We start from the raw sequence: 24,815 nt of genomic DNA on the forward strand, positions 1-24,815 counted from the left end.
CTCAGCATCAATTTCAGTAGGCTCTGCAAGTTTCTTTTTCGGCACTTGTTTTCCGCTACAAAGGGATGGTGTGGCGGTGGCTGAGGTGTCTGTAGTTTCGCTTTCATAGAAATTTGTCACATATTGGGTTGGTCTGTTTGTCCAAGTGTGTTGTATATAGTACCTTTTTGAGCGAATAATTTTTGCTTTCGTTTGGTTTTTATTTTTTGCGTGCGTTGCGTATTTTACGCACGTACATTTATGTCCTCGGAAATATGAAACGCTTTGTGATTTTTAATGAACTTAAATGTGCGTAAGAGCGGCAACTCCAAATGCTGGACCATGGCTTGTGTATGTCACATGTGGCTCCAGCTACATATACACTCAAGCTTTACTTGCATATGTATGTGTGGCTTAATATGCGAAAGAAAAAATAATATAAAAGCCAACAGCGAAACGTGCAAAAAAAGCCAAACAGGAGGCGCATAAGTATTTATACGCCCTCGACGCCTATAAGAAATCGCTGCGAGCTCCAAAATGTCCCGCTTGTTCGTGGTTTTGTATGCGGCACACACACTTTTACATAACTTTACATAAACCTCGCTTATTCAGTACCGGTCCAGCCTTTGCTCTGCAAATTTTGTTGCCGCTCCACTTTTTTCGCCCATCCAGTGTGCGCTTTTCTCTGTCAAAGCCCCAGTTACTAAAGTAAGTTTTGCGGTGGACGCGCGCAATATCAGTCAATGGGCACTTTTTCAGCTCCGCAGCACACCATGTCGTGGTCACCAATATGCCGCGCTCAGCCAACCTATCTACGCGCGGCCACACCCCCACCTCGGGCACTCGGACTGCTACCCTAATTGGACCGAAATTCAACGACTGAATGTCGCGTCGTGGTTTTGCTTGCAGTGCGCCGGCTCCACTATTGGATGTCGTCGCAATGTTCTACAATCGTTGGCTTGTTGTTGCCTTGTTGTTTTTGTGACGTTTATGCCATAATACGTGTGTTCGCGCAACTCGTGTGTATGTATGTGTGTGGCTGTGGGCTGGTGTGTGTGCGCGCACTAATTAAAAGCATCGATTTTCGTTGGTCCGCTAGTTGGTTGTGCGTCAAATTGGACCACATCCAGGCAAGCCAATGCAATAACTGTAACTTTGTTGGCTGACGAGAGTGAATCAAGTGTTTTTTCAGTAGAGAAAATTAATGTCGACTTGTTAACTTTTGGTAATAAATTTTAAAATACATACGTACGCGCCGCTGTAACGGTGTTCTTATTGAGGCTGAAGGTAGAGTACAGCGACATTTTATCATACTCAAACATTCTTTAAGGTAATTTTGTTTGTTTTTTGTAGTTCTTCGTGCTTTCTCTATTTACAGTGTGGCTTTAATGTCTTTTAGGGTTAACTTAAAACCCACGTCTTCATCTTGCATTTCGTGTACTAAACATCTGGGTTTTTTCCCTCTAGGTTAAGATGTGAAAATAAACGTGTTGGTAAGAGATCTACGGCAACCTTTATTATATAGTTTTGGATCGCTTTATAGTTATATGAAGCAGAAGATAGCGAATCTGGAAAGCTGAGCTCTGGAACGGATATATGGGTTTCGTATCCTCTAGTAGGTAGGCTCACTGCTCCTCGAAGTGCTGTCATTAGCATCCTAAAATTGTTTAATAGTACGCTTTTTCTATAATAACAGAAACTCAGACGAAGTTACCAAAAATAGAGTAGCGTAAAGAAATCACTTAATCGTCTCGCGTGGGAAATCACACCAAACCACCGATTACAACTACTGACTTTGAAATATTAAACTTACCCACATTTCTTATTTAACAAAGAGTTGCTTTGGGTATCTTAAGAAACGAAAATCTTAAGATAAAATAAGAAAAATAGCTGAGAATTGCACCGCGTTCTAAGATGTATTGTGCCTTCTCAAAGTCACAAAAATTAGCAGGTGTTCTGGAGTTTCAGGCTCTCTTTCGCAGAACCGGCAATTAATACAAGAAAGGTCAATGTTATATAAGTGCTTTTTAAGGTTACAGTGGCCATGTGACAGTAGCCTGAGTTTATTCCTACGATTACATATTTAAACCTACTGATCTTGTAACCCCCCATTAGCAAGTTAGCATGACGCACCCCTTGGAGTTGTTACCAATATCTCTCTTTTCCTACTGCGGAGCAGGTGAGCTCATCACACAGTTTATTCCCAGCTATACCCTGTGGCCGGGCACCCAGATAAGGTGCACTTGGTTACATTTCGATAGACACTCTTGTACCAGTAGCGATTTGACCTCGCCAGAGATTGTTTTAAGTGCCGATTGAATTTCGACAATAGTTAAACGTTCGTTGCAAAAGTTGCGTTGGAGGCTTATCTCTACGCACCGACTTATGGCAAAGATATATGTTGAAAAAATGGAGAGTTCGGTGCGTGGTTCTGTGACTGCGGCAGCAATTCTCTCCGGGGTTTTCGAGCCGTCGATGTACCACTTCACTGAACTATCCGTAAGAAGTAGTTCGAGAGTGGAACCATTCCATTCAATTTTACTGCTAAGGGACACCTTGAACTTCTTGGTGAAATTTACCCTTTTGCTAATTCTGTCCCTTGGGAGAAGAGCCAATGGTATTACACCACGTAATTCCTTCATTTGCTAGGATAAGATTGGCTTACCTCTGCCGCACCCTTCTGCTGTCATTTGAAGCAGTTTGTGTTTTGGCTACCTGACCGACTACTAGGTAAAGCCATGTGAGCTCAAGCACGACTTCAAGTACTGCCGTCGGCATGATACAGATACATGCAAGTCGTTGCAGCTTCGATAGTTGGAGCCTTACCGAAGTCTGCGATGCTTTTATTGGGCCTCGATACCGCCCCAGACATGATTATCGGTGCCACAATCATGGTAAACAACCACCTGACAATTTTTGGCTTGCACCCACAGGATTTACCAGCTAATCAGTGGCGCACCAATCTTAAAAATATCTTTTGATTCCGCCTCAGTGTTTTTCCGTTTAAAGATTTTCCAATTTTTGGAGAATTTCATCGCTTTCCTTCCGCATAAAGGTCTTTAGTTATCAATTTCACTGAAGTAGTTTTAGGATCATATCAGATCAAAAGTTTGAGAGTTAGTTGCCGAAATTTAGTAAAGATAAATCTTCAGTTCATAAAAATAGGAACCTCTCCATGATCCATGGAATCGGAATTTACACGATCAAGCATGTCCACAGAGACCTATTTACTCTGTTAGAAAAAAGTTCAGCTTTATCGGGAAAAGTCGAGCAAGAAAGCGTTTCATGCCCAATATATCCATCAAAATCATTCGACTGGGCTCGCTAGAGATGTCGAGCTCTCTTTCCATCTCTCTAACACATGTCTGACGATTTTCATATTCTTCCACTTTTTTTTTTAAATATTTTTATCAGTTGAAGGTTGTCTAAAATTAGGCATGTCTTCAACGATCGCTCGATGGTCTTTGAAGGCTTTGTATCACTCGTAGACTTATATTTTTAATAAAACTGATCGAAATTTCGTTCAAAATACAGAATTTAAGACAAATTTTTTGTTCGATGCACCGACGTAAGCAGCTGCTGTACCAAACTGGTTGACTGTTGGTGCTCATATTTGGCATATTAATTAAGTACAGTCTTATTAAGTTAGCCCAATTTTAATCAGAAAATATTAATGTATCCAATTTTAATTATAACGATTATTTGTTGTAATTTTATTTTTTTACAGATCGTGGTAATTATTAAAAAGGACTTTGATCCTATCATCCATATTCCTGCACTTATCTTAAAGTCTACTGTTACTGGTGAGTATAAAATCATGACTAAGGTATTCACTAATTATCAACTCATTAATTAATGTCACGTATCTGCATTATAATCATGCTTAAAGTATATTGCTAGTTGGTGGTTCAATTGTTCGAACAGTTCTGAAGTAGTGTAAATGAATCAAGGAGTTTATAAACTTTAAGGGTATATACAATTTCGGTTGCTTGTCTAAATAACCTTTCGTTGTAGAAAAAATTGGACATCATTAATATCAACTTATATTAGGTTGTCAAATATCTCTCTTCCGCCTTTGTCTTTTGAATTTTGCGGCTATGTATAAAGCGCTACAGAGCTCGTACCTGGCAATAATATATATTTTTGAAAGGTATTGACATAACCTATAAAACGATGCTATGCATACTTAGTTTAGATATTGCGTTCAACAGTTATAGGCGTGTAAACATGGAGTTCACTAACACGTTTCGGTGTCGCGCTATTTTAAAGCTTTCCTTCGTTAAAGGCAAATCCGCTAGAGAAACATTCCGTGAGATTAATGTTGTTTTGGGGAATGGTACTCTATCACCTCGAACTGCGGATGAATGGTTTCGACGATTTAAAGCGTGTGAAAACAACATTATGAATCAACCACCCGGCGGAAGATCTGTGACGACGAACACCGATCAAATCATGGAAAACATCGTGGCATCTCGTGACATCGTCCAGAAAATGGAAGTTAGTCACAAAACCATTTTAAACCATCTGCAGAAGGCTGGATACACAAAAAAGCTTGATGTTTGGGTGCCGCATAATTTGACGAAAAAGAAACTTCGTGACCCAATCAACGCCTGCGATATGCTGCTGAAACGGAACGAACTCGACCCATTTTTGAAGCGGATGGTGACTGGCGACGAAATATGGATCAGATACAACAATAACAAGCAAAAACGGTCGTGGTCGAAGGACGGTGAATCGTCTCAAATAGTGGCCAAGCCGGGATTGACGGCCAGGAAGGTTTTGCTGTGTGTTTGGTGGGATTGGAAGGGAATCATCCACTATGAGCTGCTCACATAAGGCCAGACGCTTAATTCTACCATCTACTACGAACAACTGGACCGCTTGAAGCTGGCGATAGACCAGAAACGTCCGGAATTGGCCAACAAGAAGGGTGTAGTGTTCCACCAAGAGAACGCCAGACCACACACTTCGTTGATGACTCGTTAGAAACTACGGGAGCTCGGATGGGAGGTTTTATCGCATCCATCACATAGCCCGGACATAGCGCCAAGTGATTACCACCTGTTTCTGTCCATGGCGAACGCCCTTGTTGGTGTAAACTTGAACTCAAAAGAGGCTGGTGAAAAGTGGCTGTCCGAGTTCTTTGCAAATAGGGAGGGGGGTTTCTGCGAGATGGGTATAATAAAGTTGCCGTCAAGATGGAAATAGATTATCGAACGAAACGGCGCATATTTGAACTAAATCCGATCACAGTAACACTTTTTAAGTTTAATCAAGCTCCTAATTGTAGGCAATGCTTTATATTTGCAATTTAACGCAACTTTACAATCCTTGTAAAAAACACTGCCTACATTCAGAATGCCATTGGATGAGTATAACTAGCAATATGGATGAATAGAAAATGCATTGAGTGGATTATCTATCCAATCATACTTTCTGCATATCACTGTTAAATTTTCAATATCGCTTGCCTGCCAAACTATCATAATTGGTTACCGATTTCCAACAGGGTGTCTTTCACCGTTCCATATTCCAGGTGTTGTCGCTTGCTTTTGATGAATTTCGGTCAACCTTTTTGGTGCAAAGCAATATTTGGCCATTTATTTTAATCTCTATTGCTGTGTTGCTGTTGTTGCTGTGCCGAAAAGTTTTTGTTAAGGTTACCAGCACTGCAACCGGGTCAGACGCTCATTTATTTGCCAGGATTTGCCTGCATTTGAAAGCATTCACCGAACCGTTCATGCATTCCTCCTATGTCTCTGTTGCCTTTACTAACACACACACACTCACATACAAGCAAACGCATGTACATTTGTGTGAGTGTGTTTGGTTGGACGGAAATTTCTCTTTTCACTGGCAAACGCATGCGAGCGTTCAAATGCATTCATTTGTGTGCGTGTGTGGGTATGTGTGTGTGGCTGTATATTCCCATGTATATTTGTTGCAGTAAGCTAGTCACTTTGGCTTTTAGTTTAGTTAGTTAGCACGGGCATACAATGGGTAAATAGATCTTTCAGTTGCCATATAATACTTGACCACACACATAAGCGCACACATACCAACACAAATTATTTGTTTCTTTGAACTCTGCGCTGGTGTTGATCTACTTTTGCGCTTGTGTGGCTCAGTTTTGAGCGTGTATGAGCGTTTATATAAATAAATGTAAATGTGTGCGTGTGTGTGCTTGTCCTGGGCATGTGGTTGTGCAATTTTATTTTGCTGTGGCCATCAGTTTGCCCTCAATATCCAATCAATGGCTCAAAAAGCTTTTGTTTCGTTAAATTGATTGAATTGTCTCTGTTACGTGGCTCTTTGTTGTTGCTCTTGTTGCTGCTGCTGTTCTTGCCTGCTGGCTGCTGCAATATTCACTACTACATCGAAACGCACTATGCTGCTGGGAGGAAAATTAAAAATAAAAACATCCAACTAGTTAACACAAATAAAGAATAAACAATTCTGCATTTTGTTAAAATCTAAACAATTGAAATGTGTCTGATATGCCTTTGGTCACTTGTGTGGAAAATGCAAAGCTTTTAGGAAGACTTAAATGCATGTTAAATCGAATTCAATTGGTTGTGGAAATAAGCACCAGAGTTGCTGAGTCAGGGTAGAAATTATTTTGAAAAAATAGAAAAAATTCAAGAGAAAGTTTATTTAATTTAAAATGGAATTGCTTTCGAAAAGATCGAAAGTGGAAATGACTAAATTTTAAAACAAAGCCATGGAAATACTATTAAAGCCGTTTAAGAACATTTTTCTATTTAATTGAGTGGATACTTCAACGCAAACTGAATCTGTCTGTGTCAAAAATACCAACGGTGAACGGTAACTGAGCTTGGACAGAGCTTGTGAAAAATTCTTGGAGTTGACTGAATTTGGTTTTCAGCAAAAATTTTACGTCTTAATATAGGTTACAAGAATCGGTATAAATATAAAAAAAGTACAAAAACAGAAATTGTTATACCTATAAAGGTTTACTCTTATAAAGTTAGGGAACCAAAGATATACAAAACTTAAACCTAGGCTGCATCGAAGAAACTCGCACAATACTTGTGACTGCTATCTGTCTTATTGTGCCTACATAAAGGGTGATATATTTCGAGGTTCCTACTGAAACTTCATATTTAATGGTTAATGTTTATTATCATTCGAAACAAAATTCTTTGGCATTATTTTTTGAAGATTATCTCTTTCAACCGCGGTTACGTCTCAAATGGTCCATGGACTGGTAACTGGCGAATGGCACGTGTTTATTTTGCTCCAAGAAATCGAAGCGGGATTGTCGGCTTAGACTTTTGACTTTACATATACCCACAGGAAAAGTCTAACGGCGCAATAACGGTCGCCATTGATGGATACTTTCCCAACGCTATAATTTTTGAAGAAATATGAACCGATTATTCCAGCGGCCGACAAATCATACGAAACCGTTATTTTTTTTTGGATGAAATGGCAGCTCTTGAATTACTTCAGAAATGGGCCTAATCGCTGAACAAAATTTGTCTCGAAAACGTCTGATCTACTTGGAACTTCTTAGGAGCCCATAGAGCAAATAAATGTCCGTAAAAAGATTTGGCGGCTTTATTTCTTCCTCAAACTTTTGTTTTGCGTGCTATCAATTTAAGATCTGGACGTAAAATGCGCCACTTCGTTCCATACGTTAGTCCCAGTTGCTGCAAACGGCGTCGAATTGACTCTACACGATCTTTGAGTACACTCTCAGCTACGGCTGCTATATTTACAGGTATTTCACTACGTACTGCACGTAGTCTATTCGGTTAAATATTATCCAATAATGTTAGCTTTGTCTTAAGGTTGGTGGCGATGTTCCGAATACATTACTCTCGGTAGACCAATTATGTTGACTATAAGTTGAGCGAAGCGCGCGGATCATATTTTTTACAGAATTGTCGTAATAAAATTGGATGATTTGTAAACTTTGTTCAGGTGTAAGTCTTTCGGGGTGAAATGACAAACAATACAGCGCAAAAATCACATGAAAACTAGACACGACTCACGCATGATCAGTCAAAAACAAATGAAATTTTGAAAAAGTACCTCTACTTGTATTACCCATTATATACACTTTAAAAGGTCTCGGATGTTTTCTTCATAGCGTTACAAGTTTCGCGGCAAATCTAAGGGTTAAAAAAAAGTATATACTTTACACCATTCGCGACAAAAGTGAACCTTCTCTCCCTCAGACTGCCAGCCTACTACAGAGCAACGTTCCACCAAACAAACTCACCCACATTCTTGAGCAATATAAAGAGATCGAGTATTGTGAATATAGAGACCATTTTCAAACGACTGTACATACAATCTTGTAGCGTTTAAGTCACGGCGAAATATTCGAGTCTACTTTATCTAGGTTTAGCAACTTCAATAGATAGAAAGTATGACTTCACATTTCTTTAAAACTAATCTGGACTTTCTTTAATCCATATATTTAAAAAAATTTTAAATTTCTTCTAGTAGTGGCTGACAGGAACCATTTTAGGAAATGGTGCGGTGGCTTACCGCACGTTTCTTCGAAAGTTTTGTCTACGTAACAAGGTTGTCATTGGATTTTATCTGACTTATTGCTATCAATGAGATTTTCAGCTGCCATTAACAATTTCAGTACGAGAAAGGATGTAGTCATTCTGCTGGATAGGTTTCTAGCTCATTTGCTCCATGCAATAAAATTAGCCCTATGTCCTTATTTTAAGCATTCATTCGAAAATGCTCTCGAATTCCACACTATTATTCAGAGAAAATTAAAAACTAACATTTTAATTACATCGAAAGCAAATTGCCAGTTGCCACAAAGTACCGTGCCATGTGGCTTCCTGCTGCTCATGCTGTGCTGACTGCCGGCCAATCGCCTTTAACCAACTGTTAATTAGCTGTGGTAAAGTTGATAGACAAAATGAGCAGGTGCAAATAACAACAACACAAAAAGCGTATCCGAGTGGAAAATGAAGTCGAACAACATACAAAAGCGGCACATATACTCTCCACCGACGTGTATGTGTTTATGTATGAATACCTACACACACACATAAGTAGGTCGATTATAATATTTTTGCAATGGGACCTTTGACTTCATGGCGCCTCAAATGATATTACGAATACAACAAATTAACCCATTGAGGGTCTCATTAGAAATTCATGCGAAAAACAAGACTTGAACACCTCTTTGCCGGGACGAAATTTCACATGCCACAATGGGTTTCAAGCAAGTGGATCGGGTGTTGCCAATTACCTAGCGTCATTTGCAACATAACACGTAAGTAGCTCAAATTGTTGCTAGATCGAGCACCGTGTGGCATGTGGCATGTGCTGAGTGGCATGGGTTGCTTAGCATAAAGTATTGTTCCAAATTAACTTATATGAGATACATGTTGTTGTTGTTATTATTGTTAACTACTCGACATGGTGCAAGTGTTTGTGCAACATTAGCACGTTGCATGTGTCTATTTGTCTATTTCACTTTATCCTTCGAGCTGATTAAAAGCAGGTGGCACAAAAGCGGAAAAGCAACAAGAAAGACAAGTGAAAAATAGACACGTAGCAGCGCGGGGAGACACGAGAAACACAATGACAGTTAGAGGTGTAATGACAACAGCAATAACAACAAAACAGCGCTAAAACGTGCAACAAAGGTGACAATTGTAAGCAGCAAATTGTTACAGGCACACAGCTGCGCACACATGGAAGGGTAAAGGCAACGATAACAACAACAACATTTAGTATAAACATATTTACACACACACACATACATACATACACATGTACACGAGTTAAGCCAAATGAGCGTCACAAAGGACAACTAGCCAAGTGGGTAAGGGCAAATATAAAGCAGCATACACAACAACAGCAACAATGCATATTACAGTAACCATGTCGGAGACAATGTATACAGCATTGCCGTCAGCAATCGTTGGGCAAATGAGTGCAAAACACGCGAATTTTACAGCAAAATCTTCGTTGGTGCAGCGGGAGGCGATAAGCGTTATAAGGGGATCAGCGAAAGCGTTGAAAGCTGCTGAATGACAGACAAATAATGCTACTTTCGTTGCAAGCGCAATTCGTTCATTTGTTGTTATTGCTATTGTTTTTATTGCTGCACTTCATTGCGCGCATTGCTTTTGTTGCTTTGATTGCTGATGTTGTTGCACTCATTGTTGTTGTTGTTTTGATGCTGGTGCGGGCGCTGTTATTGTCAGCACCGTTGGGGTGCTTCGTTTTTATTGTTTATATTGCAACAATTGCATTGCCACACTGATTGCGACATGGACAGGTCGCACGATGCATATGTATGCAGGTGTGTATGAATGTGTAAGGGTGTCCGTTATTTCTCATGTAAAATTTTTTTTCAAACGTTCCATGATGTTTGGGGTTTTTCAACGTAAATAACATATTTATTTTCAACTAGCGAACCCCGCAGCCGTTGTCCTGCGTGAAATTATGTGTTTTGAAATGAAAGAAAAAAAATTCATATTTTATTGATATTATTTATGTATTTGCTATTTTTCTACATTTTTCTTCAATGTACGCAGCTTGATAAACAAAATTTTTTTGTTTCTGTTCCGGTGCGTAAATATACAGAGAAGATGGTTTTCCAACTCGTGAGCACGCCACGTATATCTGGCCGTGTGAAAAACTAGCATTTCCAAATTTATGTCACCCACTATGCGACTATCCTGTTGATCGTCATTTTAAATTCAATTTCACTGGAAACGGAATACTTATGAACTGAAAATGGCAAATCAGAACTCAAAAAAAATCCGTAGAATCAAGCATTCTGACCATTATATTTGATAGGTGCGTCACAATCAGATTGCAATGTGCGTGACATATCAGGCCTCTCCAAAGAATTTAGAAATTCCACTGGTAATTCACGGTGTCGTCTTCATTGTCAAGACGATCGATCGATTTGTATGACCGCAAGTCTCCTGGAATTTGACTTTGAATTTATAAACATTCGTGATGAGTCCATCTTTCGTGAATTGATAAACGGCAAATCGGATTGATATCAGACCACGGGAAGTATCAACCAGTATTGACCCATTTCCAATTCTTAGCGTATGCAATGTAAAAATGTCTTCGGCAATGTAATTTCGGTCGTATCCCATAACGCGGATTTAAAAGGTGATCATCGCGAAATGTGTGCGAAACTTCAGTGGCATTCGAAGTAGCCATCGCATCGTCTTTCGTTTGATTCCAGTGATCATCATATCCAGCAATTGTAATTGCTGGCTAGCTTCTCAAAAAGCTGCATACACCTTACCATTCACAGTATGCAATGACTCAAATGAATTTGAACCGCGTACATTAATCAATAGCAACCGAAGGTAAAAACAATCGTCGTTTTTCAGGTGGATTGTGTAAATTCGTTCTAATGCATTAGTTGAGAACACACCTGGATGTCTATCTACTGGATGACCCTGCTTTCTGCGCAACTATTTCTTCGATGATGAATCCCATGTATAATATCAATGTATTTCGAATAGAGCAATGTTCTCGCAAACGGATCACTGACGGAAGTTGAGAAAAAACTCGCCAGTGTTAATTTTGTTGCTGGTGGTGTTTCTGTTGACTGTACTGTATTCTCTGGGTTGAAATAGACTCTTTGGTCATTCTCCAAATTAACTTCGAGACGCACAACAGTCGGAAAACGTTCATGAATTGCAAAAGAAATATCCTATAAAGCGCTTTATTTCAGTTCACGTATCGACCGTATCGTTCAAAACCACTAACCGCCATGTTGCTTCCTATGGTGACCTATTTACAAACGTATTTTATCGATTACACCAAACTACAATACACAACATTCACATGACTTTAGAATGTGAATTAGACAATAGTGGCGAATATGGTACGATCCATGTGTTGTCAACTTTGATGTGTTGTTAACTTCGATATTTACGCCTCTAAATTGAATGCTAAATGTCTGCCATTGTCGTCTGGTGAGCAACGCCGATAGAGTGAATATCCATCATTTCCAGTTTATGTTTCCGAAAAAGCACATGGATAATATTTCATGCATTTATTGTCAGACATACAAACCGAAGTGTGATTTGTGGTGTCCGCAAGGTCCATGTACCTTATTGGTTTTCATCATTCGTATAATACTGGATCTTTCTTTGCATCAGGAATTGCCACATGATTGAATGATTTCATCAATTTGATCTGGTGTGACAATCATCCACCATCTTAAAAAGAATGTGTGCGTGCGCAAACCTTTCTTTTGCCACTCAAACAGAGTACATCTAGCATCTAACAGCACCATATATATGTACGTTGCTTCAAGATAAAGTCCATGAAACATCGTAACTGTTGTTTGAAAAGTCGTGCTGTGACATCGTGGACGATCGCTTGCTTATTGACCGCGATCCATAATTCCGCACGTATGTCACCGCATCCTGGGAGTACTTCTTGCCTTGCCTTGTCTTGAGGCTGCCATACTTTGATGGACCGATATTAGGTCGACCTCTTGGTGGCTTCGAAACAAATTTCAACCTGCAATTGACCTCTTTGTGTGAAACACATGTAAAGTTTTCACTGAATAATTTTTCATTTGAATAGCCGGAATAAAAAAGCAAGCGACCGAAATTGAACTATTCAAATAATTTACAAATCAAAATATTCCAGTTTAAGTCATCAACATCGGTATTTTTGGCAGCTAACATTTCGCGTGCACTTAAGGAATTATAGTTACGATAATTTGGCCAATGTTCGGAAAACATTCGCCATGAGTTCGTCTTTCGTGAATTGATAAGAGGCAGATGGAATTGATAACAAACAACCGGAAGTATCAACCGGAATTGACCCATTTCTAATTATTAGCGAATACGATGTAAAATGTCTTCGACAATGCCATTTTTGTTCGTATCCCATAATAGACGCGGATTTGAAGGCATTTGCATTCCAGTGATTATCATTGTGATTGCTGGCTTGCTTCTCAAAAGGTTGCACGCACCGTATCATTCACAGTACGCAATGACTAAAATGAAGTCGAACCGCGTACATTTATCAATAGCAACCGAAGGTAGAAAGAATCGTCGCCAAAAAAGAACGCCAACCGATGTTAGCGCGAACTCTTCATGGCATCGTGACAAATTTCAATCTGTAATTGATCACTTTGTGTGAAAAACACATAACATTTTCACTGAATAATTTTCAAAAATTTTTGAAGCAAACGACAAATTTGAACGAATAAAATAATTGAAAAACAAAACAATAAAAAATTGAAAAAAAAATTGTATGGAAAAAATTAACTTTTTGGTATTGTCCAATTATCCGACTTTTCCTCATGAATGACATACAGGTTTTTTTATTTCTAAACCTTCCCCAATCCACGCAGAACATTCTCTGCAAATTTCATCAAGATTGGTTCAGTCCGTTCCCTTAGCGTTGCTAATAAACAAAACATTCATTCGTTTCTATGGGGAAAAAGAAAAAGGCCATTTTTAGGGGTTTTCCGGCAATTTTTCGAGTTTTTTTCTCCGCATAAACCATCCCTGAACCTCAACGAACATTTTAAAAAAAGAATTATCAAATATGGTTCAGTCGTATGAAAGTGATGAGCGTACATACATTTTGGCGATTCATTTTTATTTATATAGATTTAATTTTTATTTTTCATATAACTTGGGCTATTTTGATATTTTGCTTTAAGCAAGTAAACCCACAATTTTGAATTAATATTATTCGAAAACAAAATTTTCCGCTCTTCAAAAATGATCTGAATGTTTTTTCGTAAAGCCACTCGTTTAAAAATTATAAGCTGTAGAACTTATGCATCAAATGGCCTCAGCATTCATACAAGTGAATTACCATATACATTGAGTGTTGCTCATACGACATGGTGTATTATGTGCATTTGATGCATAACTTTAATTGTGTTTAACTTTCAAAGGAGTCTGTTTATGGAAAAAATAATTCCGAGCTTTTTTGTAAGCTTTAAGATTTGTATTAGAATATTTTCCTCTCAAAGTTGTAAATTTACTTACTTTGAGGATAAATTGAAAACAAAGACACTATTTCAAATGGATAATTTTGTTAGTGCAAAAACTGCAACTGCTATTTCTGTTGGATGATTTTGATGAAACAGGGTGTGTTTGCAAAAAAAAAACTAAAAAAAGTGTCAAAGCTATAATACCCTTCATAAATATAAACGATTCTTTACAAGAACCTCGATCGATTAATTTGAATGACAGCTATATGCTGTAATAGTCCGATTTCAACAATTTTTTTCGAGATTGCATCATTGCATTCGGTAATAACTTATGCAGAATTTCGTGAAAATATTTCCGCAATTAAAAAAGTTTTCCATAAAAGCACTTGAACCCGATGGTTCAGTTTGTATGGCAGCTATATGCTATAGTGATTCGATCTGAACAATTTTTTTGGAGATTGCACTACTGCTTCAGATAATAATCCACGTCAAATTTTGTGAATATATCTGAGCATATAAAAAAGTTTTCCATAGAAGCACTTAATTCCTGTCGATTTTTTGAGGCTAATATGCTTCAGTGGCCCGATATCGTTCCGAAAAATGAAGTGTTTCTTGGTAAAAAAGCACGTATGCGAAATTTCAGGTTAATAACTCAAATTCGAGAGATTAATTCGCTTATAAGTAAATGGACAGACAGCGGACATGGCTAAATCGACTGAGCACTCATTCTGATCATTTATATATAGCATGTATTAATTCAACAAGGTATCCGTCGTTTCATTTTGGTTGTTACAAACTTCGTGAAAAATTAATATACTTTGTTCATGGTATAAAAACATCAACCTGTCAAATAACGGACACCCTAGTATACCACATATGTAACTCCATATATAATTAAGTTTGCTTACACATACATAAAAACATTGGTTCCTGGCAGTTATTTGTCGTCCTGTGACTGTTGCCTTTCTTTATTTGTATTTCTTTTGATTTTTGTTGTATTACTCGTTACAATATTGGCGTTACATATAACTAGTCATTATGTGCTTTGTTACCGCTGTTGCAACATCAATGAACATCATGGCTGCGAACGATTGCGCGCATCCTGTTGTTGAAATTAATGGCGAACGACATAATTCGCCTTGCCAACCATGCCGACAGCAACAATAACGATGTAAAGCACGAACTGCAGCAACAACAGCAATAACACCTTATAAAACTCAAACAAATTACAGTAATGTAAACAATACAAACCAAATCATCAATGAGCAACGCTTAAAAACAATGCCGTGATGACATGAATGGCGTCGCTGCTGACAGTTAGACCCTGCGCTCGATTGATCATCTTCAGAGCCGGAATTTGAGTTAATGAATTAGTGATGGCATTACACGTAGTTATTCGATAAGAATGTGAAAATGCTAAGGAAGAAATGCTTTGCAGCACCAAAAGTGGTTAGACTGACCCACAGATACATCTATTTTGTATTATTTTGCTTTGCAGAGCGTGTTTAAGGATCTGAGTAATCACCTAGAATTAAAGATGGAAGAAATATATTTTGCTTAGAAAATAATTTAGCATCTAGCCAAGTTTTGTTTCACCGATTTTGTAAGAGTTTTAGTGCATGATCGGAATGGGGCACTTGTTTGCTCAGTAAGTATCGCCAGTCTGTTTCGATGAGTTTATAGGAGCTTTACCAAAAGTCGCAGTTTTTGGCGATCCAGTGTTCTGTACTATTGATTATTTATTTCTGACCTTTAAGTATTTAATTTCTGTAAACTAATGAAGTGTTTCAAATTCCGAGAACCCAACAAAGGTCTTGTCGGCATCGAAGAAGTGGTAATTTTTTAAACGCTTCGATGATTTAGTCTGAAAAACCAAGCGTGGCAAACAATACAAGAACAGATATCTCTTGACCAATTTTCAGTGATGTCTAATGCAAAAAATCTGTTTTCTAACTACTTTATGCGTAAAAGTTAGTGAACTTTATGAACATCATTTGAAGCATTCTACGTTTTAGTACAGCTCAGGTTAATTTAATAGGCTGATTTCTGAGGAAGCCACGAATAATCTTACTTGGACTGCTTGAGATGTTTGTTTATTGCGATGTCCCGAACTTTCGGTGTGGATCAAAAAGATCGATGCATATTGATAAGCTTCCTAGAGCTTGCCACAAAGTTTTTGATGCGGTTTATATCAATTCCAGCCAATTCGCCGAGTTCGTAGAAGCTATAGCAACTGAACTACTTCAACCACACTCTGCAAGATGAGAAAGTATCTATATGTTTCCAACAACCCCGCAAGTACTGGTTTCTAACCAATGCTTGCTGAGCTCGCGCAAATCCCACAAAGTCAGCGCCCGAGAACATAAAGATAGGGGAATTCTCACTCCTTTCCTTCCTGGTGGACTTTGGATATAGTTGCCTGTTCTCGCAAGCCCATCGGTTGTACAATTTCCGCTGATTCCGCTGTGGCCAGGCACCCTGGCAAGTTTAATATAAAAGTAACGGGTGATTTTTTTGAGGTTAGGATTTTCATGCATTAGTATTTGACAGATCACGTGGGATTTCAGACATGGTGTCAAAGAGAAAGATGCTCAGTATGCTTTGACATTTCATCATGAATAGACTTACTAACGAGCAACGCTTGCAAATCATTGAATTTTATTACCAAAATCAGTGTTCGGTTCGAAATGTGTTTTATCGACAAATTTTGTTCAGCGATGAGGCTCATTTCTGGTTGAATGGCTACGTAAATAAGCAAAATTGCCGCATTTGGGGTGAAGAGCAACCAGAAGCCGTTCAAGAACTGCCCATGCATCCCGAAAAATGCACTGTTTGGTGTGGTTTGTACGCTGGTGGAATCATTGGACCGTATTTTTTCAAAGATGCTGTTGGACGCAACGTTACGGTGAATGGCGATCGCTATCGTTCGATGCTAACAAACTTTTTGTTGCCAAAAATGGAAGAACTGAACTTGGTTGACATGTGGTTTCAACAAGATGGCGCTACATGCCACACAGCTCGCGATTCTATGGCCATTTTGAGGGAAAACTTCGGACAACAATTCATCTCAAGAAATGGACCCGTAAGTTGGCCACCAAGATCATGCGATTTAACGCCTTTAGACTATTTTTTGTGGGGCTACGTCAAGTCTAAAGTCTACAGAAATAAGCCAGCAACTATTCCAGCTTTGGAAGACAACATTTCCGAAGAAATTCGGGCTATTCCGGCCGAAATGCTCGAAAAAGTTGCCCAAAAGTGGACTTTCCGAATGGACCACCTAAGACGCAGCCGCGGTCAACATTTAAATGAAATTATCTTCAAAAAGTAAATGTCATGAACCAATCTAACGTTTCAAATAAAGAACCGATGAGATTTTGCAAATTTTATGCGTTTTTTTTTTTTAAAAAGTTATCAAGCTCTTAAAAAATCACCCTTTAGTTTGATTTTGCTGATAGTGAGGTTATGCACTCTTTGACCAGCTTAAAGCTAACCGTCAGGGAGATCAAGGTTTATGTAGCTGCTCTGTTATTGGACTGAGATTCGATCCATCCATGAACGTGTGCCATGACGAAGCTGCTAGGAGTGGGTTCCGCACGGCAGTGGTCTAAGTTACCAAAGATGCGGTCGAAGTAAAAGAAGATTTGGAAATGTCTCTCTCTGGGGCCCTATGTTTTACCACTAAAATCCAGAGTAAAGTAAACAGAAACGCACCTTGTGTGGTGCCTCTCTATATTATATTACGCTGTCAATCGGATCTTGCAATTTTTGAGACTTTCTCATAATAAATTATCTATATATCTTTATACCGGGTTTTCAATTTCCAAGCCATTGTACCACCGCAAACTTCGTAAATTTGCTGATTTTGCCGGAACATTTGCTCCGATGAGGCGTACTTTCTTCTGAGTGTTGCGGTAGATAAACAAAACTGTCGATGGTGGGAAAAAACCCACAGATTAGTCATGACCAACCATTATATTCATTTTAATTGACAATTTGGTGTCGTTTTTGGTTTGGCAAAATCATCGGTCCGTAATTGTTTCGAAATGAAGCTGGTGACACTGTTATTGTCAACAAAGAGCGGTATAGATCGATGATAACCAACTGTTTATGGCCGCGAAGAAGTCGATCTTGACAGCATCTGGTACCCACAAAACGTCGGTACGTACCACATAGCACTTGAAACAATCGAACTATTGCGTAAAAAGTTTGAAGATCATAGATCATTTCAAAAAACTGTGGCATTGAATGGTTACCAAGAAGTTGTGACTTACATTATTAGACAACTTCTTGTGGAATTAGTTGAAATAATTAGTCTTTAGCAATAAACCAGATTCTCTTCAAGCGTGATGAAATAGTCAGAATTTAATTGTAATTCACACTAAATTAAATTTCTTACAATTTCCTTTACAACTAGTGTGTTTTTTTAAGAATTCATATCACTTTTGTTTTAAAACCCTGTATTTGAAATATGTTGACAAATTAACAGAGAGAAGCGCGGAAATGCAAAGAGTTCATTCACAGATATCCGCTTCTTCACTTCGATACTAAGCGACCTGTGAAACAAAGGAAGAAAAGTTGTTTGTTAATCGAGTATAATGGATTTGTTGAATAAGTTCAAGAAGTTAAATTAATTTCCCCAAAAAGTTCGAAAAATAATTTCCATCTGAACTGAGCCTCGAATAAAGTTTAATATTGCATAAGCGAAAATTACATAAATCGCAAAGATATTTGTCTAGCATCGCTATAAGCCAATTCCAATAACATGCTATATGAACCATGAAACTTCGGTCGAAATACTCAATCAAGAATAACAATTATGCATTGAGGCAGGCAGCGGGAATTCCGCTTGGCCAATGCTATGAAGCGCCAGCAAGTTAGTCTACTGTGAATAAAACAAAGAGATACAAAAAATAGTTTTACGAGAATGTATCCATATATGTGCCTGTATGTGTAGGAGACACAGGATGACACGAATTGGCAAACACATCACACATCATGAACGTGGCCACATGCTGATGGCCATTGACCAACGATCACTGCGCTCAGGCCAAAGAACAAAGTAAGTAATCTGTATATTTGCGCGGGTGTAACAGGCGCCGGGAAGAGGGGTGTCTGCTATGAGAGGCGCCTCAGTTAAATGTCGGTGGTCACGCCTGTACCATACTGATGGAAAAAGCGGAACAAATAAAAACCAGCGCAGACACCAGCGCACTCACACAGAGACAAAACAGCGCACAAACTTACATAAGAATAAACTAAATAACAGACAGCAAATAGTATTCAATAAAAAATCGCAACAAAAGAAAATTAAACAAATCAAGCGAAGCGCTTGGAAAACGACAGTTGGCAACGCACACACACACACGCGCAAGCACTGACAGATTTGCCAATAAAACAGAGCATTTAAAACAAACACGTAGCCCAACAAGCTGCAGCACAAACAATAAATAACCAACAAATAGAAGTGAATGAATGAATGAAACAAAGCGGAGCAAGGTAAAATAAAGCGAATAAAAATAGCTGCAAATAAAATTCGAAAAAAGTACGCGCTGAGGCAAGCAAATAAAGCGCTCAGCTAAGTAAATAAATTTGCAATTTGAACGAATTGATATGGCAACGCCGCCAATGGCTGGCTGCAGCGGCCGACCGACCGACGGAAGCGCTGACTGGCCGGTCGGACGCATTTGCGCGCCTGTGTGTAGGTGAGTGCGCGCGTATGTTTGTTGTAGTGCATGTGGCATGTTGTTGTTATGCGCTAGCCGATTGAACGGATGAACGGCTGAGCGCCTGAATGGTTGAATGGTTCAACGCATAGCCGCGCGATTCAGTGCTTGCGGGTAGTGAGAGTGAAGTGTGGCAACGCTTTGTCAGTGGTGGTCGCCATTGCTGTGGCGTAATACAACAAACAACAAAACAAAAAAGTAGCGCGACAAACTAGTAAATAACCGCAATGCATTTGCTACACCTAACAGATAAATAACCGAAAAAGCGTCGAAAAGAAATTGGAAAAATTGTGCAATTTTCAACGCGAGGCGTATTTGGCACAACAAACAACAACACTAACAAATAGTTATTGTTCTATGGTTTGCATGTATTTGTTGTTGCATTTATTTAATTTATTTTAACACTGACGAATTTTGAATTTTTTGGCAAATAACTTTTGATTAAGCGATTGCCGCATGTTGTTTCTGTCGTTTCTGCTTTTTTCTCTCGTATTTTGCCATATGTGGCAAGCGTGTGCATTGGTATGCGTTTAAATTTATTAAAATGTATCTATTGTGTATTTATTTTGCGGAATATGCAATTCGAAAAATCCTTAATTAAAACTAGTACACATTGTCATACGCACCAACGATTTCTGTTTAATAATATTTACCAAATATCTACACACATATTTATGTATTTATGCACACACATATGCGCTGGTATATGTGTTTTAGTGTTAGTAAACTTATGACATATTTATATATTTTGTTTGCTTTCATATTTTTTGGCAAAATTTTGTAAATATTTCGTTGGCCACAAAGCAAATACACACTTGACGCAGAGAGCGTTTAGTAAAGCAGAGCAAGTACACTTTTGAAGGCTTGGTTTAATAACAAGAAAGAGCGGTATATTAAATATATATATATTTATACATCGTATATATTAACGGTTGAATGGCGTATAGAATCCACCGTAAGCGCGAGAATTCCAATATCTGTTTTTATGGGATCAGATTGTCGTACCAAAGAAAGAAGATTCTGGCACTAAGTTTAGTATCGATATCGTTACTAGTGCTTCTCTTATCTGAAAAAGGACCTTATAAAGGATCAATTTTGCTTATTTTACAGCTTTTGAAAGATAACGTAACAAAAATTTTTCTAAGCCGAAATTGGTTCATAGCGGCCGAAAAGTTACTGAGACATGAAACTTCATATAAAAGTCGGAGGCGTCATGCTCTTAGTATAATTTTTGTACTAAATGTCATGTTAAAATAGTTTTGATATATTCTATAAATTCTTTTTAGGTTTAACTTAACCAAGATGTTGCAATATTATAAAATTATTCTTTTGAAGAACCGTGTTTTATCGACTTCCATATGTTCTTGTTGTTTTAGTTAAGATATTTCTTGGTCTTTTCAGCGAAAACTATGCTAAGCCAAAGTGCTCGTCTCAACAAATTTTCATTTTATAAAGAATAGTCATAGAGTAAATGATTAAAGGGGCAATAACAATGTAATCCATGAAAAATTTGGAGATTTTCATGATTTTTTTTTTAAAGAAGAAAGTACTCAACCGAATGTTTCGAAGTTCTTTGAATATAATAAGGTATACTTTTAGCTATATTTTAAGTTTTTTTTTACAAAACTATTGATAAGTAACGGAGTTATGTGCTGTCTTCGGAGGTGCCAAAAAACAAGTGACGCATTTGCTGACTGATTCCGGCCGAATGAGTAGCTGAAATAGAAAAAATTCAAAAAGATTACTAAAGTTGAATTTACTTCCTATAAAATGAAATGCGAGTTTTTAAAACACCTAAAATTAACAAAATGGCGTAGTTCTGAAAAAAAATTTCGTTTTTAGGTAAAAAAATTGTAGTTTTTTTTAAAGCCAAATTGACAATTTTTAAGCAATCAAATTATTGTAGATCATTGTATAGTAAATATATTCAATTTCAATTTAATGTCGATCGGGCAATTTCTCGTTGAGTTGCGATGTCAGCAGTTTTGAAAAATATCGTTTTGAAAAAACGCGTTTAAAGTCTCAACTATTCGATTTATATTTGCGAGCGGTCGCTCTTTGGAACGCTGCCATTCAAAAATATTCAAGATACAACATTGCCGATTTCACAGGCTACTTTTTGGAAATACAAAAAAGAATTGATTTTTTGAAAGTGTCACATTGGTATAGGCCCTTAAGGGGCATTTTTTGATGGGACATTTCATTAAATAAATAAATAAATAATGTTCATTTAAACATTTTAATGTATTTAATTAGTCCGCGATTCATTTTGAAAAATATTGCCAATCTTCAAAATGATCTCCAAAGAACTGTATGTTGGTGTGAGAAATTTATGTGCTGTTAGATCATGTATCTACAGAGTCTAATGGCTTTGTCCACTTAAGGGTTGTTTGCAACACCTAAAATTAATCGAGATAGAAATGGAGTTATTTATATATCCCATAAGTGATCTATTTGTCTACAAGACAGCGAAAACTGGCGTAAAATTGAGATATCTGAAGCTTGGCTTCCTTCACACCCAATGATGGTTGGTATTGCATGAATTCGGACCTTTTCAAATAGCTAGAACCATCTGTGGCTTCGAAATTGTTTAAAAGTAAGCATAGTTTTGCCCTCTAATAGGGTTCAGGTATATATCTCCTACACCATTAAAGGTATAATAAGCAACTCGCTTCTGGAAAATCTTTTTGCCATTCCAAAAAAATAATGAGTTCGCCCACTCCCCAGTAAGTTTTGTTAATTACTACAAAAAGATTTTACTTTCCAATATTCAAATCAAAAAAAAAATGTATGTATGTATGGAAATATTTTCGAAATTCCGGTTAACTTTATATCACATATACTCATGTGTATAAATGAGTTTCTTTGATAAAATTGAAAGATACTAGATTTTATAGATCCCATATACCTAATATACGATTTCCAAACTTGTTGTTTTAATTTTAGTTCGCTAAAGGACGGTTTTAATTTGTTTACACAGCCTATCGGAATTATTCCGGTTGGTTGTTTCATAAAATAATCTCTAACTGTTGCATTTACATTTGAAAGCCTTATTGGCTATTTATACTACTGTGGACAAAATAGTAAAAAAATTAAGTACTTTAAATTTTGCGTGAAAACCCATTCGTCGAAATATCTTTTCTAGGTTGCTATGAGTGTGAGTGTCATCTGTGTCAAATGTCACCTCAAATAATCATTTCTGTCGCTTGCTTTCGGAAGTATATAAAGGGTATTTATGCGGAAGTACATAGAGAGTATTTTACGATGAGTGAAATTATACCACAACGAAGTACCATTAAATTTTCTGTGTAGGATCAAATTTCTGTTGCCGAAATGTCCAGAATGCTGGAAAAGGCCTTCGGTGATAATTGTTTGTCGCAAGCAAGTGTTTTTGTTTCCTACAAATTATTCCAAGAGGGTCGAGAATGGGTTGACGACGAGTCACGTCCACCGACATCAACTGATGATCAACACGTCATTAAAATAAAGCAATAGGTGCATGAGAATCGAGAATTAACAGTCAGAGATCTTACTGGCATCATTGAAATATCGGAAGGATCAGTGAAAACCATTTTGAAAGAACATTTGGGCCTTAGAAAAGTGAAAGGACGAAAAGGCAAAATCATTAAATTTTTTTAAAAACAGCGCCGCATAAACGTCTGTGAAACAATGCCTTCCTACTACCGGGATGTCATGGAACGTCGTATTATTACTCCCGATAAAACTTAGCTTGCTTACGACCCGGACACATATGATCAATCCAAAAAAAACGTCATATCAAGTCTAAAATCAAGGTTATGTTAACAGGTGTGGCACAGTCAGAATTTCTTCCGACCGGCCAAAGGAAACAAAGAGTGTTATGTGCCGTTTGCGCGAAGCTATACGTAAAAAGACCCCAGATTAAAGAGATTCGGACGACATAGATTTTGAAGAATAATTTCAGAGTTTTAAAATTATGAACAAAGTCTTACTATTTTTTCAAGTAATTTTTAAAATTAGGTTGTGAATTATGACTACCTGCTATAAAATTAGCAATAAATACAAGTCTGCGGGTAGTTCTGACATATTTGAAATCGACCGATTTAATTAAATACGCCTAAAAGCACACCTACTACAAAAGCGAACAGGCAATAATTCAACATTTTAAACCAAATCTTCAATAATTAAAATCGTGTTATTTTAATGTTGCATGCCACCAACATCAGCGCATAGTCCCAAAACCATTCACATGAATGTGTAAATATAATGCTCAAAACTCGAAATTAAAGCTGCGAGCACACACACACGCAAATATTTGTTTTCACTGTGTTGGTGCGTTTAAAATTAATTAAAATCACAACGCATTGGCATTTGACTTTTGGCCGTCCGCTCGTCGTTGCATATGCACGCCCACCTGACCAAATTGCATGTTCGTTTGTTTGTTTGTCTGTGTGTTTGTTGTTTGTTTATCTATGTCAGTTGCCGCACAATCGTGATGCACAATCGACAATTGCAATGCAACGCGGCGCTAATCTGCTCATTGATGCAACGTCAACCGCAATAGCCGCCGGACGCGCACACAAAAACAAGCGCACCAGCGTACGTGTGTGTATGTGTTTGCAACATGCAACCGCCTTGCCACCACATACCGCCGTGTTGCCACGCATAAATGCAACAACTGGAATAGTTTACATAAAATTTATTAAATAAAAATGTGCGTGTGGCAACTAGTAATGGCACTGTTGCAACATTTGTTGCATGCAACAAATAGTGCATACAAGCGAACATATTATATTTAACGTAAGTATGTGTGTTTGTAATTAAAAGCTTAACAACAACAACAACAACAACACCTACCACTCACATATACATATATTCAGTTGCGGTCTTCAAGTATGTGTGCGTGAATGCAATTGTTGGGGCATAAGTCGCCACCGCGGGTGTGGCAGTACGCGCGGGTGCCGTAAATAAATTATTAGTCCGTATGCCATTCGACATTGGCTTTGGTTTCTGGCTTTGGCTTTGGCTTTGGCCTGGCTTCAATTGTAGATGTGCTTTGTGCGCGTTAGTGTGGGTGTGTGTCGGCGCGGCTTTTGCGGTTCTGCGTTGCCACGGAATTATTATAGAAATTACGGATTTGCGTGGCATAACACAACAACAACAATCGCAATAACAAATAAACAAACAGT

The 24,815-nt window shown here is 38.0% G+C and overlaps 1 protein-coding gene across 2 annotated transcripts in view; it reads left to right on the forward strand.

Moving 5' to 3' along the window:
- LOC105225748 (uncharacterized) overlaps nt 1-24,815 on the forward strand; it is a 357,778-nt gene that overhangs the window by 109,433 nt on the left and 223,530 nt on the right. For both annotated transcript variants that reach the window (XM_049449564.1, XM_049449565.1), the window contains exon 3: nt 3,707-3,782. The gene's annotated coding sequence lies outside the window, so the exon portion shown is untranslated. The remainder of the gene's footprint in view (nt 1-3,706; nt 3,783-24,815) is intronic.

Source organism: Bactrocera dorsalis, chromosome 2, assembly GCF_023373825.1.
Source record: "Bactrocera dorsalis isolate Fly_Bdor chromosome 2, ASM2337382v1, whole genome shotgun sequence".
Classification (NCBI taxonomy): Eukaryota; Metazoa; Arthropoda; class Insecta; order Diptera; family Tephritidae; genus Bactrocera; species Bactrocera dorsalis.